This window comes from Leptidea sinapis, chromosome 42 (genome assembly GCF_905404315.1).
Source record: "Leptidea sinapis chromosome 42, ilLepSina1.1, whole genome shotgun sequence".
Taxonomy (NCBI): Eukaryota; Metazoa; Arthropoda; class Insecta; order Lepidoptera; family Pieridae; genus Leptidea; species Leptidea sinapis.
The window spans coordinates 9155425-9169309 of NC_066306.1; the positions used below are offsets into that span (position 1 = coordinate 9155425).

At 32.6% G+C, this 13885-nt stretch overlaps 1 protein-coding gene across 1 annotated transcript in view; it reads left to right on the forward strand.

The window, feature by feature from the left end:
• The first annotated feature begins 2001 nt into the window (after positions 1 to 2001).
• The window catches only part of LOC126976875 (G-protein coupled receptor dmsr-1-like), a 106387-nt gene continuing 94503 nt past the window's right edge, over positions 2002 to 13885 (forward strand). Inside the window, exon 1 of the mRNA XM_050825502.1 lies at positions 2002 to 2110. The gene's annotated coding sequence lies outside the window, so the exon portion shown is untranslated. The remainder of the gene's footprint in view (positions 2111 to 13885) is intronic.

Genomic DNA, 13885 nt, shown 5'->3' on the forward strand with positions numbered 1-13885 from the left:
GGGAACTTAACATTATAATATAAACCAGTTTACCGAATTATTTTATGTCAGTAAAAATATAATATTTAAGTGTTTGTTTCTCTCAGTATACACTCGTATAATGAGAGGATCTTATAAGTTAAGGGACTCACTTTAACTTATAAGTTAAGATAAGATAAGATAAGATTTGGATCTTATAAGATCCAAATCTATTTAGAGCTTTTAGGAGCAACATAAACACAAACCAATAAAATAACATACAAACTTTCGCATTTATAATATGATTGTGATTTCTGATTAGACAAGATTTGTATGAAACTTGTCTGATGAAATTGTTTGTCACCTTTTAGCTGTTATACTTGTTGTAGGCTTGTAGCTAAACTTGCTTAAGACATGTCAGTGCAGAAGGTAACATGGAGTTTACTCAGACATAAATTAAAAGTTATAGCTTCACCATCGTATGCGCATGTGTATTTTAATAGATGTACCTTTAAAAGGATGGTTATATGTAGAGGCAATATTTTTAGGGAAAAAAACAAATAACAATATAACTGACATTTACTTGAAACTTTCTTATAGAACGAGTAGGTATCGCGAATGCGAGGTGTGTTAAAAAGCACTTTAAAATATAATTTGTTAGCATAATTAAGAACTCCTTAAACCGACTTTCAAAAAGAAAGAGCTTCTCAATTCGTCGGTATTTTTTTTTGTTTGTTACCTCAAAACTTTCGACTGTGTGAACCGATTTTGATAATTCTTTTTTTATTTGAAAGCTGGTGCTTCCCGAATGGTCCCATTGTAATTTGGTCCAGATCTGACAGTGGAATCCATGAGAAAACCATAAAAGTCTTAAATTTTCCTATACATACGTATAGCGTGTGGATAGTAAATTTACGAATAACTCAATATCGCGGCAACGGATTTCGATGATTCTTTTTTATTGGAAAGCATATACTTCAAAGATAGTTTGGTGAGAGTTTGGTTAGGTTCTGATAACGGAATCCATGACAAAGTAACGGAACACTGTCTGTAATCAAATTGCAAAGTACTCACGTTAATTGCTGCATTGAAAATTTTTGTATATTTACACATATTTAGACAAATTGTTAGTTAGTGTACTTGAAATTCACTAAAAATCATTAAATAAACAAATTTTTAACAAAAAAACAACCGCCTTCAAAAACACTATTCCAAAACAATAGATATAATGTGCACTAAAAAGTATAAAATAATTGCGTATTTTTATACAATCTAAATTATTAATCTTATTCTAGTTACGATTATTGTAATTTTTGGAGTCGGTGTCATCCAAGATAGGTTTGTTACTACATACATAGTTATAGATGAGATGTGTTTGAGTCGTGAGGAGGCTAGAGGCGAGAGCGCGTTGCGGCCGAAGGACACCGATCCCAAAAATAACAATAATCGTAACAAGAATAAGATTAATTAATTAGTTTGTGTAAAAATACGCAATTATTTATATACTTTTTAGTGCACATTATATCTATTGTTTTGGAATAGTGTTTTTGAAGTCGGTTGTTTATTTTCTAAAAAAATTTTATTCTTAAAGAATTCAAAGAAAAATCTGAAGTACTAATTTGACATGCTTACATTGCGTTTCTAATACAGATACTTTTGGTGGTCCTTAGTTACTCCCCATCGTTGGCATGAAATAGTACTCTTCATATTGGTTGGATACAAATAACATTCATTTCTATCGTTCACCATTCGTTCATGAATATTGTCTATAGTTCCGAAGTACATTTATGTGACCGAAAACAAAATAGAGTTGGGTCACTATCTAAGCTTCGTTCGTTCACGAAGTTACGATTCGGACAAAGAGAGTAGACCACCAGAAACCGTTTTAACTGTACAGGACCAATGGTCAACCGTCAATGTATCACATGTCATATTACAAATCTTCTACGGAAGATATAATTTGGAATTTCATCCGGATTCATTGTATAAGCTTTGATGTAAACACGAAATGAATTGGTTGTTCTGGCAAGTCTCAGTTCGTTACGGACATTGAGAGTGAGTACTCGTGTGCCGTGGACGGAAGATTCGTGGAGATCGAAACATCGTGTGTTGATAATGTGATGTGACAAATAAACTTGATAACAATATGCATGTAAGTGACTTACTGTTAGTACATAGACAATAGTTAGTACATAAAAAAATGCGGATAAATAAATTGAAAACTTATTGCTTCTATGAATAAAAATCATGATTTTTTTATTTATGTATTTATTTATTTTATTTTTAAATTTAACATATCGTAAATGAGCAAGTAGGAAGTCCGTACATTAACGTTTGAAATGAAATGAAATTTTATTTGCAAGAAACATTGTAGGACACATGATATTAACATAATATTATTCATAATCCAATATTTTTCGTCAATTGACATGCAAAATATTTTAGAAAATTGTCTAAATACCAACACACTATTGTTATACTGAAACATTTATACATATTTATAAAATTTTAAGATATTATATTATAAGACGTAAGTAATTTAATAATCCATTTAGTATCTATGTATCATGTTAACAAAATATTCAATGTCATAAAGGTAAATAATTAACATATATTATTATCAAACTAATTAATTATACTATTATATAACTATTAAATTATAGACTAATTCATAATACATAATAATTCATTTTGTATTGAAAAATTCATTTAAACTATAGAAGCACTTATTTATTAACTACTGATGCAGTCTTCTTTTAAAAATTTTGAAAGGTAAATCTTTCAATTCATTAGGCAATTTATTATATATTTTCAAAGACATGCTGTAACGATTTCTACTACAAGATGCAGTTCTACAGAAGGGAATTATCAGACTATTTGGATATCTTGTGCTTCTTACTTTTTTTTGTATAGAAATCAGACATATGTTTTTGAACAAATAGGCTTATCTCATAAATGTACAGGCATGGCAGCGACAGAATAATAAATTTTTTAAAAAGAGGTCGACAGGAATCTTAGGGTTTTAGTGAAGTAATAATTTGAGAAAAACTTGTATTTTTGTATAATTTTTACAAAAACACTCGAAAGCAGTTACTTTGGAGCATAATATAAGTACATTTAAATCTTTTACAGCGGAACTGTAATATTTGTTCAAGCCCAATATTCACAGAAATACTCGAATATTCATCGGAGTTCTGAAGACATCGTTTTTGAGAATTTTCATTGAATTGAACGAGCTGTTGCTTTAGTTTTTATTTAATTCATAATTAAGATAAACAGATATTTTACACAAACCGATTACAATTACACATAACACTAATAAAATATATAAGAAAGTAATATTCTAATGTAATTTATTATGCAATAACCACTTTTACAAATAATAACATTATTTAATAAGAAAACTATCTAGCTAGACTACCTCAATAGCAGTAAAATGTTTTATATTCATTGGTTCTACAACTTTGCTCCTTTAACCAAGCATTTTTAATAAATTATCATAATTGCAAATTATCTATGGTTCGTTTTAATTTTACAAATACATCTATGCGGTATCATCTGTTTACGACCTACTTAAAGAGAGATGGTCCTCAATCTTCAAATATATAAATTTCGTCCGTTGTCACGTTTTTTGTCCGCGATGAAGTCTGTAAACTACTAAGCCGATTTTAATAAGATTTTGCACACTGTGTATAGTTTGATCCAAGTTGAGAGATAGGATAGTCTTTATTTCGATGCGTGACCCTTAATATTTTTAATTTCAAACGTCTTTATTTCCGTACCAAATATTCTATGAGGTATATGTTTGATGCACGGTTTGACAGTTATTCTTCTGTGTTATTATTTCATTACAAGAACAGAGAAAAACGAAATAATTATAGTAATGATAGAATTTCTATGGAGAATGCCCAAAAATGTTTGGACCGCCTCCAAGACCTACATCAAATTCAAAGTTCTTTTAGATGATAGGTAAACATTTTTGAATCAAAATCCGAGTTTTGGTGTTATTTGATAAAATGTAACATAACCTCAAAATCAAAGCAATTCGTATGACGTCCAGGTAATTACTCGTTTATGTACAGTGATATGTTTACATAACTGAACCTACACTACAATAGACTACGAAATGCTTTTCTTTAAATTCGTTTTATTAGGTACATTTCGAATAAAAATATTGAAAAGCAGGCCCTAAACGAGAGCCATATGGTACACCAGACTAGCGACTAGCCTTACTGAAGTCAGTATATACCACGTTAAAGACCCCAATAAAAAAAAACATAAATATATAATAAATTAATAACTTAATATTCAATAATCATCAACTTCAGCAGTGCGGAATATTCAAGCCTATCGGAGCGTTTTTTGCTCGTCAATAGATTTTTTTGTCATCAACTGACAGCTTTCCGTGCTATTTACTCATCCATCCTCGTGCATCCCCAATCACTACATTAATGAAACGCCGCAGTGGTAATCTGAATTCATGAATAAAATTATTTAATTCATTATTAATTAATGTCTAAACAATTCATTCGAATAGCTTCAGCCAGATTGCGTTCAGCAAGTTCAAAGGATTATAACTATTTCAGTTCCATTCACAGAGTTGCCAACTAAAGATGACTTTAGTTGTAATGCCGTAACCTATTTCTTAATGTTCTCAAACATGAGTTAAGATTTACATCAAATATGATAAGCATTAATATCAACTGCGTAATCTATTATTATCACTGTATGCATTTATTTATACCAATTCGAGCTTAGTTATATCTCTTCAAAGTAGGATTCTTATTTTATATTATGATAAAATTATAAATATATGATATATATAATTGAGATTATAACAACAAGTGAGAAAATAATAGTTGTAAATATTACATGAAGATATAAAAATTCATTCAACAGTGGTTACTTTTAACATTTCTTAATGAGAGAAACGGTAACATCGCTAACAATAAACGATTTAAATTTACTGAATATCGTGAAAAGGCTAAATGTTATCGAGAAATTAGCGTGGTGTGATAAGTAGAGCAGAGTCCATAATTTATGAAACAAAAAAAAAAAGTACGATGAAACCCATTTGAAAAGGAGGAGAATATAACAAAAATGAAAGGTGAAAATAAAAAATATAATTGGTAAGGTTAAAAAAGGTTTTACGCGATTTCCGGCGAAACTACAAGCAAAAGAAAAAAAAGTGTGTGTGTCAGCTTCGACGCACGACTGGAGTTTACTCCTCAAGAACGATTGTCTTTGAACAGGTACTAAACAAAATCAAGTCCAATGGAGTCGGTTACAAACAAACATACAGCAGAAGCTAATAAAAGCGTATTAATTAAAAATGATCGACATCATATGTAAGAGTAAATAAACGCATTAATGAAAATTCTTAAAGAATATATATATTTTTTTATTTACATTTATTACGACTATTTGGCGAAATATTATTTATCAAATATTTTACATTTAAATAGATCTTACATGATTACATCATTATAATTATACTATCGAATCATTAATTATCATAACTGAAACTACAAAAATAGTTAATAGAAAATAAATAATAATAACTTAAAAAAAATTATAGATATTAAAAACATAAAATAATAGGTAAGGTTAAAAATTGTCTATTTGGCGTGAAATGCGCTATATATATATATATATTAAATTAAACATTAAATTTATATGAGCTATATATAAATAATATATAGCTCATATAAATTTGTATGAACTATATTGATAATTCAATATTTAATAAATATAAAGCACACATGTTTTTACATACAATACGTCATGTCATATTAATATATGAATTGAAACTTACTTAGTACCCACGTGCTTATCAGATTTTCCGGCATACCACTTTCTATTATTATTTACAACGCTTTTTTCCCATATTTATAGAATTTTCACTTAACTTTATTAAAGTATAATAATAATTCAATTTCAATAATATAATAAAGCTTCAAAATACAAGAAAGTGAAAGATGGGCGACAAATGATGCACACCAAAAACATTACTATGCCATTTGATGAGTAGGTCTTACTCTCCATAATTTTCTCATACCGGGCGCCTTATATGAAAATCGATTCTTAAGGAGTAAACTCCAAAAAAATTTAACAAAAAAACAACCGACTTCAAAAACACTATTCCAAAACAATAGATATAATATGCACTAAAAAGTATAAAAATAATTGCGAATCTTTATACAATGTAATTAATTAATTTAATTCTAGTTACGATTATTGTCATTTTTGGAATCGGTGTCCTTCCACCGCGACCCGCTCTCGCCTCTCGCCTCCTCACGACTCAAGCACATCTCACCTATACAAACCTTGGATGTCACCGACTCCAAAAATTACAATGATCGTAACTAGAATAAAATTAACTAATTAGATTGTATAAAATGCGCAATTATTTTTACACTTTTTAACCGACTTCCAAAAGGAGGAGGTTATCAATTCGATCGGTATTGTTATAGTTAGATGACTGTCTAAGAAAACACGTGTCTAAGCCACATTTAAATTATTTGTTTGTAATATCACCGTTAGTGTTCACCAGAAAAAATAATAATATTATCACGACTCACTTTAAGCTCGGAAATCAACAGCTGACGTAAGTTTCTACCATCTGGGTGTTCACCATATTTTAAATAACTCTCTTCGCATGCTAGGCTTCATAATCATGAAAAAAAGAGTCGAGATTGCTCATAAAAAGTTCTTACGCACATTAAATTATCTTGTAAAAGGAGCCGAGCCCACTATAACGATTTGTTGCTTGAATATAACTTTCTTTAGCTATGTCAGCGCCGCACTATAACAGACTGTGTAACTTTAATCAAGATATGTACTGGTGAGCTGACATCTTCTGAGCTCCTCAGTCTCGTATGCTTTCACGTCCCAGCAAGATCTCTGCTCATGTTACTTTAGAACTACCGTCCCCAACAACAATCATTGGGTTTCGTGTGCCATTACACAGGTGTCTAAATCTGATAACAATCGTTTTCTTGACATCGACATATTTTCGTACTCACCTGCTGGCTGCGTTCAAAAACAATTTTGAATTAAAATCAAAATCGTTGTTATCCTTGCCCCAAGTTTAATTTAATTTGTTTGGTCTTTTGTATCAATGTGCATAATCAAATTAGTTATATTTGTGAATGTTTGCGTTTGTGACTGTACATTTGATTTAAATTTTTGTTGTTATTGTATCTGTGAAATATGTGTTAGGATGCATCTATATTTATTTTTTGTATCTCTTCTTATATTGTTCAGTTCTTGTGACGTGTTTGTATTTCCTTGTAATAATAAATAAATAAGTACCCAGCAAGCCTCGTATAAAATCTATTCAAATAATTATGGTCTTTAGGCGAATTGAGGAGTTTATTCTGGCGAGACTTTGAGTGGCCTCAACAGTGGAGTCAATAGCGATCATACATTAACAGAGTATTGTATACACAATCATCATAATATATTGATTATATTGTAAATGTGATTACTAAATGAAATAAGTAGCTGATTCGAGGAACGCTGTTTTGTCAAAATAAATATCTTAGTATTCGAGAATAATATAGTCTAAAGCTATCGGAAATGTGTTATCAAAGTTAATGAGTTAAAAAGAATCAAAACCATATTTCTGAATGATTTTTTTATATAATTATATTATTAAAATGATAAGGATTAATCTCAGATAATTTATATGTCAAGGTATAGTCTCTTATTGTTAGACAACCGATATACAAACAGGCGAGGAATATTAGGCCACAAATATTTCTATTTGATTGTTGCGTCTTTGCTTACATTTTAAATACATATTGTGCAAAACGCTGAAGCAGTAAATTTATTTTAATAGAATGGCATTCAGTTTCTTTATTCAAAAGCTCATGGTCACTCAGAGGGCAATGGAAACGGGTATTCTCGGAGTTTCTCTTCGAAATTGCATCAGAAATGAGGAGATCCATATCTAAACTCACTGACACAGTCTACATGGTTGCAAAACTGACACAAAGTTCGACGAACAGATGGCCGTTGGGGTAGCATAGGCCTCGAATGCCGATCACAACCGGAAGACCCCCCCCTAGTGTTGGTAGGCCCCCCATAAGATGGACCGACGATCTGGTCAAGATCGCTTTAGTACGTTGGATGAGGGCAGCGCAGGACCGATCGTTGTGGAAATCTTTGAGGGAGGCCTTTGTCCAGCAGTGAACGTCTTACAGCTGATGATGGAATTCAATTTCTTACCACTTCTGGTTAAATCTTAAATTTTCCAATGTGATTAAGCGGTAAAATAAAACCCAGGTTTTGTCTCAGTCTATGAGTATCCCACCTTTAACCACGACCTTGTAAAACGTGATTCATTTTTAATTACCATTTATCAATCTCTCAAAATAAGTTCAGTTCTATATCGTCTCAATAAACTTTTTTTCATCCCCCTAAATGTTAAGTCAGCATTTAAAATACATATAACTTCAAAATTTTCACCCATCTACGATCAACAGTTACTTTTGTATCGCGATTTTAATTTAGGCAATACAACGTTTGCTGGGTCAGCTTGTAATATTATAATATCATTGGTGTGACACCCAAATATCGGTCTTTTTGTGTACATACGAGTACCTAGCTTTTTAATAATGGGTCAAAACTATTTTGTAGTCGTATACTTTAGTTTGAAAATTTTATTGCATTGTATTGGGATGTAGGAGATCTAAGGGTACTGCACTAACGTTTACTCAGCTAATGTGTTTATATCATGTGTTTTAAATATAAATAAAGACCAACTTGTTTCAAAACAGGTTGGGTGTTGACCTATAAAAAAAATTAACATGAATGATTTTAAGCAATCATTAAGTAACATCCAGTGGGAGAAATTATTAATATTAGAAAATGTTGATGAAATTGTAGTCTCATTAACATCGATACTATTATCTTTATTCGATTTTTATGCACTAAAGAAATATGTTAAAATCAGATGTAATATATACCCTTGGATTACATACAATATCAGGAAGATGATGCAGTGTCGTGATGAAGCCCAAGTAAGCAAGAGTAAGCTTTAACCTCATTAGCAATTTTATAAAGAAATAAAAAACTATGTTAAGTCATAGACATATTTTATTTCACATCATCATCACACAATTAAATTTACAAAGTTTTATTATACACTTTAAAGTAAAACATAACAATATCGCTTAAAGTAAAATAATATTTATGAACAAATTAACAATACAATCAAGAATGATGCGAACATAGACACCGCTCAGCGTATGCAGCAAATGCTACAGCGCTGGTTTTCAGCGTAGCCCATTACGAGACAAACTCGCGCTGTGAGTTAGAAACGTTTGAAAATTTTTAAATACTTACAGCATAACACATACTTACATAAAACTGAAAACCTACCCTAATTACTTATTCGTAGAAAAACAAACATTAAAGAATAAAGAAAGATAAAATTACCACTATAAAAGACACAAAATATGCAAAACTTGACAACAAATATGATACACAACAAAAAATACAAACGCTGCGATTACAATATAAAATTAAAATAAAATAAAGCCAGTTCAGAAAATATAAATATTATATATATATTCAGTTTACCTAAGATAAGTGGGGACTATCTTGTCACCTATTTGTAAATCTTTTTGATAGTTTACTAAATAGTTTTTGTATTTTAATTTAAAACTATTTATGGAGCAACTATTCCTAACTGGTGGTGGTATATTGTTCCAACACTTAGTGGCAGCGTAACGGAAACTACCACGAAAGGCGGAAGTGCGGTGAGGAGGAATAGTAATTGGAATACCTCCTGTTCTGATAGGATACCTTGTTTCTGAGGCACGGCGCCATTTCAGTTTTTCGTACAGATATTACAGGCGACCCTTGCGTATTATACCGAACAAAAGAGTGGCCAAATGAAGCTTCCTACGTAACGTCATCTTAAGTATACCGGCGTTGTTTAGGTGTGGAGTGATATGAGTTCGAGGCGGTAAGATAAAGCAAAATCGAGCACAGGCGTTTTGGACCCTCTGAACGATTCGTTCAGTACGCGCAAGCAACCGCGAACCATATACTGTATCACCGTAATTAAGATAAGATAATCGAGTCACACAGTGTAATGCGATGATCTATACTTAAGAAGTCTCGGATACGATATAATATTTAGAGCCGGTAAAAAGCTCTCCGACTCAATTCGATCACAATATGTTTCTCAAAATTTAAGCCATCGTCCATTAACACTCCTAGATTACGTGCTTCGGTCCCCGTTCTAATTGTGTACCTTACATTTACATTAGGCTGCGATGAAACGATTTTATCTATTTGAAATTTAGACCCCAAAATCATGTATTTTGTTTTACATGGGTTTAATACTAAAGTATTAGCCTTAGACCACACATGAATGCGCTTCAGATCGCTATTTAATTTATTTACTCCATCGGTAGTGTTTTCTGGTCGAAATGAGATGTATAGTTGTATGTCATCTGCATACATGTGAAAATTACAATGCTTTATGATGTTCGATACGTCGGCAGTATATAGAATGAAAAGCAAAGGTCCCATAATTGAGCCCCATGGGATTGCTCTACTTAATTGTACTGGCTCTGACAGCAATGGGTATCCATTATCATCTCGAAGCTGAACTCGCTGATAACGGCCACTGAGATAGCTTGAGAACCATTTTACTGTGTCAGGTTTGACACCGTAAGCGCTCATTTTTTAAAGGAGCATGGAAATATTAATAGCTTCGATGGCCCGTCAAAAATCTAGGAGCACCATGATAGACCCTTGACCATGATCACGAGCAGACAAGATATTATCGACAATGTCTATGAGAGCAGTAGAGGTGCTGCGATTTTTCCTAAAGCCTGACTGATGAACCGGTAGGAGTTTATTACCTTCCAAGTAAGTCGCGAACTGCATATATACAACACGTTCCAAGACTTTCGAAATGCAAGGACGAATACTTATCGGACGCAAGTCTTTCAACTCCGTGACATCTGCTGTTTTTGGTAACGGTGTAACAATGGCTGACTTCCAGGCGTTTGGGAAAGTGTTTGTCAGAATAGATGTGTTAACAATATGAGTGATTGTACTTAAAGAGTGAGAAAGAGATAGAAGTAGCATATCCAGAGATATATCATCTATTCCGACAGCGTTAGACTTAATTTGATTTATCACCTTAAAAATGGTAGCTTCGTCTACTGTTTTAAGCTGGAACTCAGATTCTGTGAAGCGGTGGAACTCATAATATGTCAACTGTGATAATTTAATTTCATTCTCATTGTTATTTTGTATGTCATTAGGATAAGTGGCCATTGGTTTGTTATAAATTAATATATAATATAATATCGTTAAATAAGAATGTTGACCATAATATGTAATAATGACAAATGTAGGTTAATGAATTTTAACTGAGACTGTGTCTCTGCACAGTCTCAGTTAAATTTATTTGGCATTGTTCATAAAAATATGAACAATAATATTAAGACGTACGTATAAAGCGGTAATATACAGCAAATTTAAGTTAATTACTACTAAAAGCACAAGTATTCCACATCTGTGAGTAGAAGTTCCTCCTTGCGGTCATTCCAAATCAAATTTGAGCCTCTCGACCGTATCGACAAGACCAGTAATGTCGTTTGATGCATATTTGTCCTCCAGCACAGATACCTTAGTTTCTATGCACTCCACACGTTTTGTAAGGCCGTCCACAGATGTTAACAACCTTTCCATTTGAGCATTAAAGTTGACAAACTGCTGACGACATTTCTTTCCTAAAAAGGCGTAGTTCCCGAACTATTTCCTTTTCAGGTATGCAGTTTTTGATCTATGTCTGTTTGGTCTATCACTGAGCAGTCCACCTGGAGTGCACTCTTAACGGGAGTATCGGTGTTATCGCTGCGCGTTCTTTTAGCAACACATAATGGACATCGCCAACTAGGTGGTATGGTTGCAGATTCTGGTATCTTTAAACAGGGTCTGTCATATATACTATTGCATCCCACACACGCAATTCGTTCCCCAGTTGCCACAAATCTACCGCAACTGCTGCACTTCATAATTATTTTATAAGCGAACTACGTACTCGATACGAGTTAACACAAATCCGTAAGCCTCTTTAATAGAAACCGGTTACTGCCTGGTTTTGCTGTGGCTGTTCAACGTGTTCAACAAAATTTTTTTAGTATTTAAACGAATAGTATTTTCACTGCTTCAAAAAGAAGTCACACTTTACTTACAACAAACACTCACTTCAAAATAATTTAGGATATAACTAAATCAAGCAGTGCTGAGATTCCTCTGTCTACTCAGGCATATTATGATTTCCATCGCCATAGTGACTCTTTAGTTTTCTATTTTAAACTAGTAAATGAACATACGGTATTTTAGACTTTGAATGAGTTGAAATCGCAAGCTGTGAGAATTGATGATATTTCTTTGGATATGCTTAAGCTGACTACAAAAAAACTCTTACTATACTTACTCATATCATAAATACATCCTTGGCGTCAAGTAAGTTTCCAGACTTATGGCGTCATGCTCTAGTGCGTCCCATACCAAAAAACGACAATCCAAAAGACTTTAAGGAACGTCGTCCTGTCAGCATACTTCCTTGTTTATCAAAAGTAATTGAAAAGATTGTGCATACGCAGCTTATGAGCTTTCTGGAGTACAATGGCATATTACCGAATTACCAGTCAGGGTTTAGAAAACACCGAGGGACAACTATAGCGTAAACGGACGTAGTGGACAATATTCTTAGTGCACAAGAAGGGGTATGATTTTATTACTACTTGATTACTCGCGCGCATTTGATACCGTAAATTCGAGTCTGCTGCTCTCCAAACTAAGTTACTATGGATTGTGATGAACAAAATGGTTGCACAGTTACCTTAGTAATCGAACCCAAACTGTAATTATTACACAGGAAGATGGAAGTCTTTCTCTGATTGTAATGCTCTTGAGCGCAGAGTACCTCAGGGATCAATATTAGAAACGCTATTATTTATCTTGTACAGTGCCGATATAGTTAAAAACATTAAACATTGCAAATATATGCAGATGATATTCAACTTTACATATCTTTCAAGCTCAAGAAAAAGTTTATTAATTCAGATATAAGCCAAATCTATACTTGGTCGGTAAATAACTCTCTGGTTCTTAATCCATCTAAGACCAAATTTATAATATTGGGAACCCTTAAAGTCGTTGAAAAATATGAACGTTTCAATCCTAAAATAGTTACTGATAATAAAGTTACTGAGCGAGTTCATGAGATTCGTAATCTAGGAATAATATTTGAAGACAATCTTAGATTTGAGAAACATATAAACTCTACTGTTGCGAACTGTTTTTATAGTTTAAAAGTACTGTATCGCATTAGGAACTGTTTAAATACAAATCTTATTGTCAAATCTAATTATAATGACACTACGTATGGTCCTAGACTACGAGCCCGCACCAAAAGCACTATACAGCGAGTGAAAAATGCCTGCGCCCGATTTTGTTGGAATAATTCACACAGATCTCATGTGAGTCCGTATCATAGAGAACCCAATATTTTGAACATGGAAAGCTGCAGACGGCTGCACTTCGCTTGTATGATTTTTGGAATTATAAAGACAAAAACGCCAGCATATCTCTTTTCGAAACTATTATGGGCAAATGAGGGCAGGGTGTTGAATTTTGTAACAAGGAACATTGTAAAGGCTAAGCTCTGTCCTCCCAAGCATCACACTGCGGCTTTCAGGGGAAGTTTCAAGTACAATGTTACCCGGTGCTGGAATAATTTATCACCGCCACTACGGGGTTTATATGAAGTCTCGAATTTTTGAAAAAATACATATTAATGACCACTACCTCCCTGCATCCTGGCTAGGTGAGCACTGTTTAAACTTCATAGTATTATGTAAAACAGGTACTCGTGTTTATTTATTTT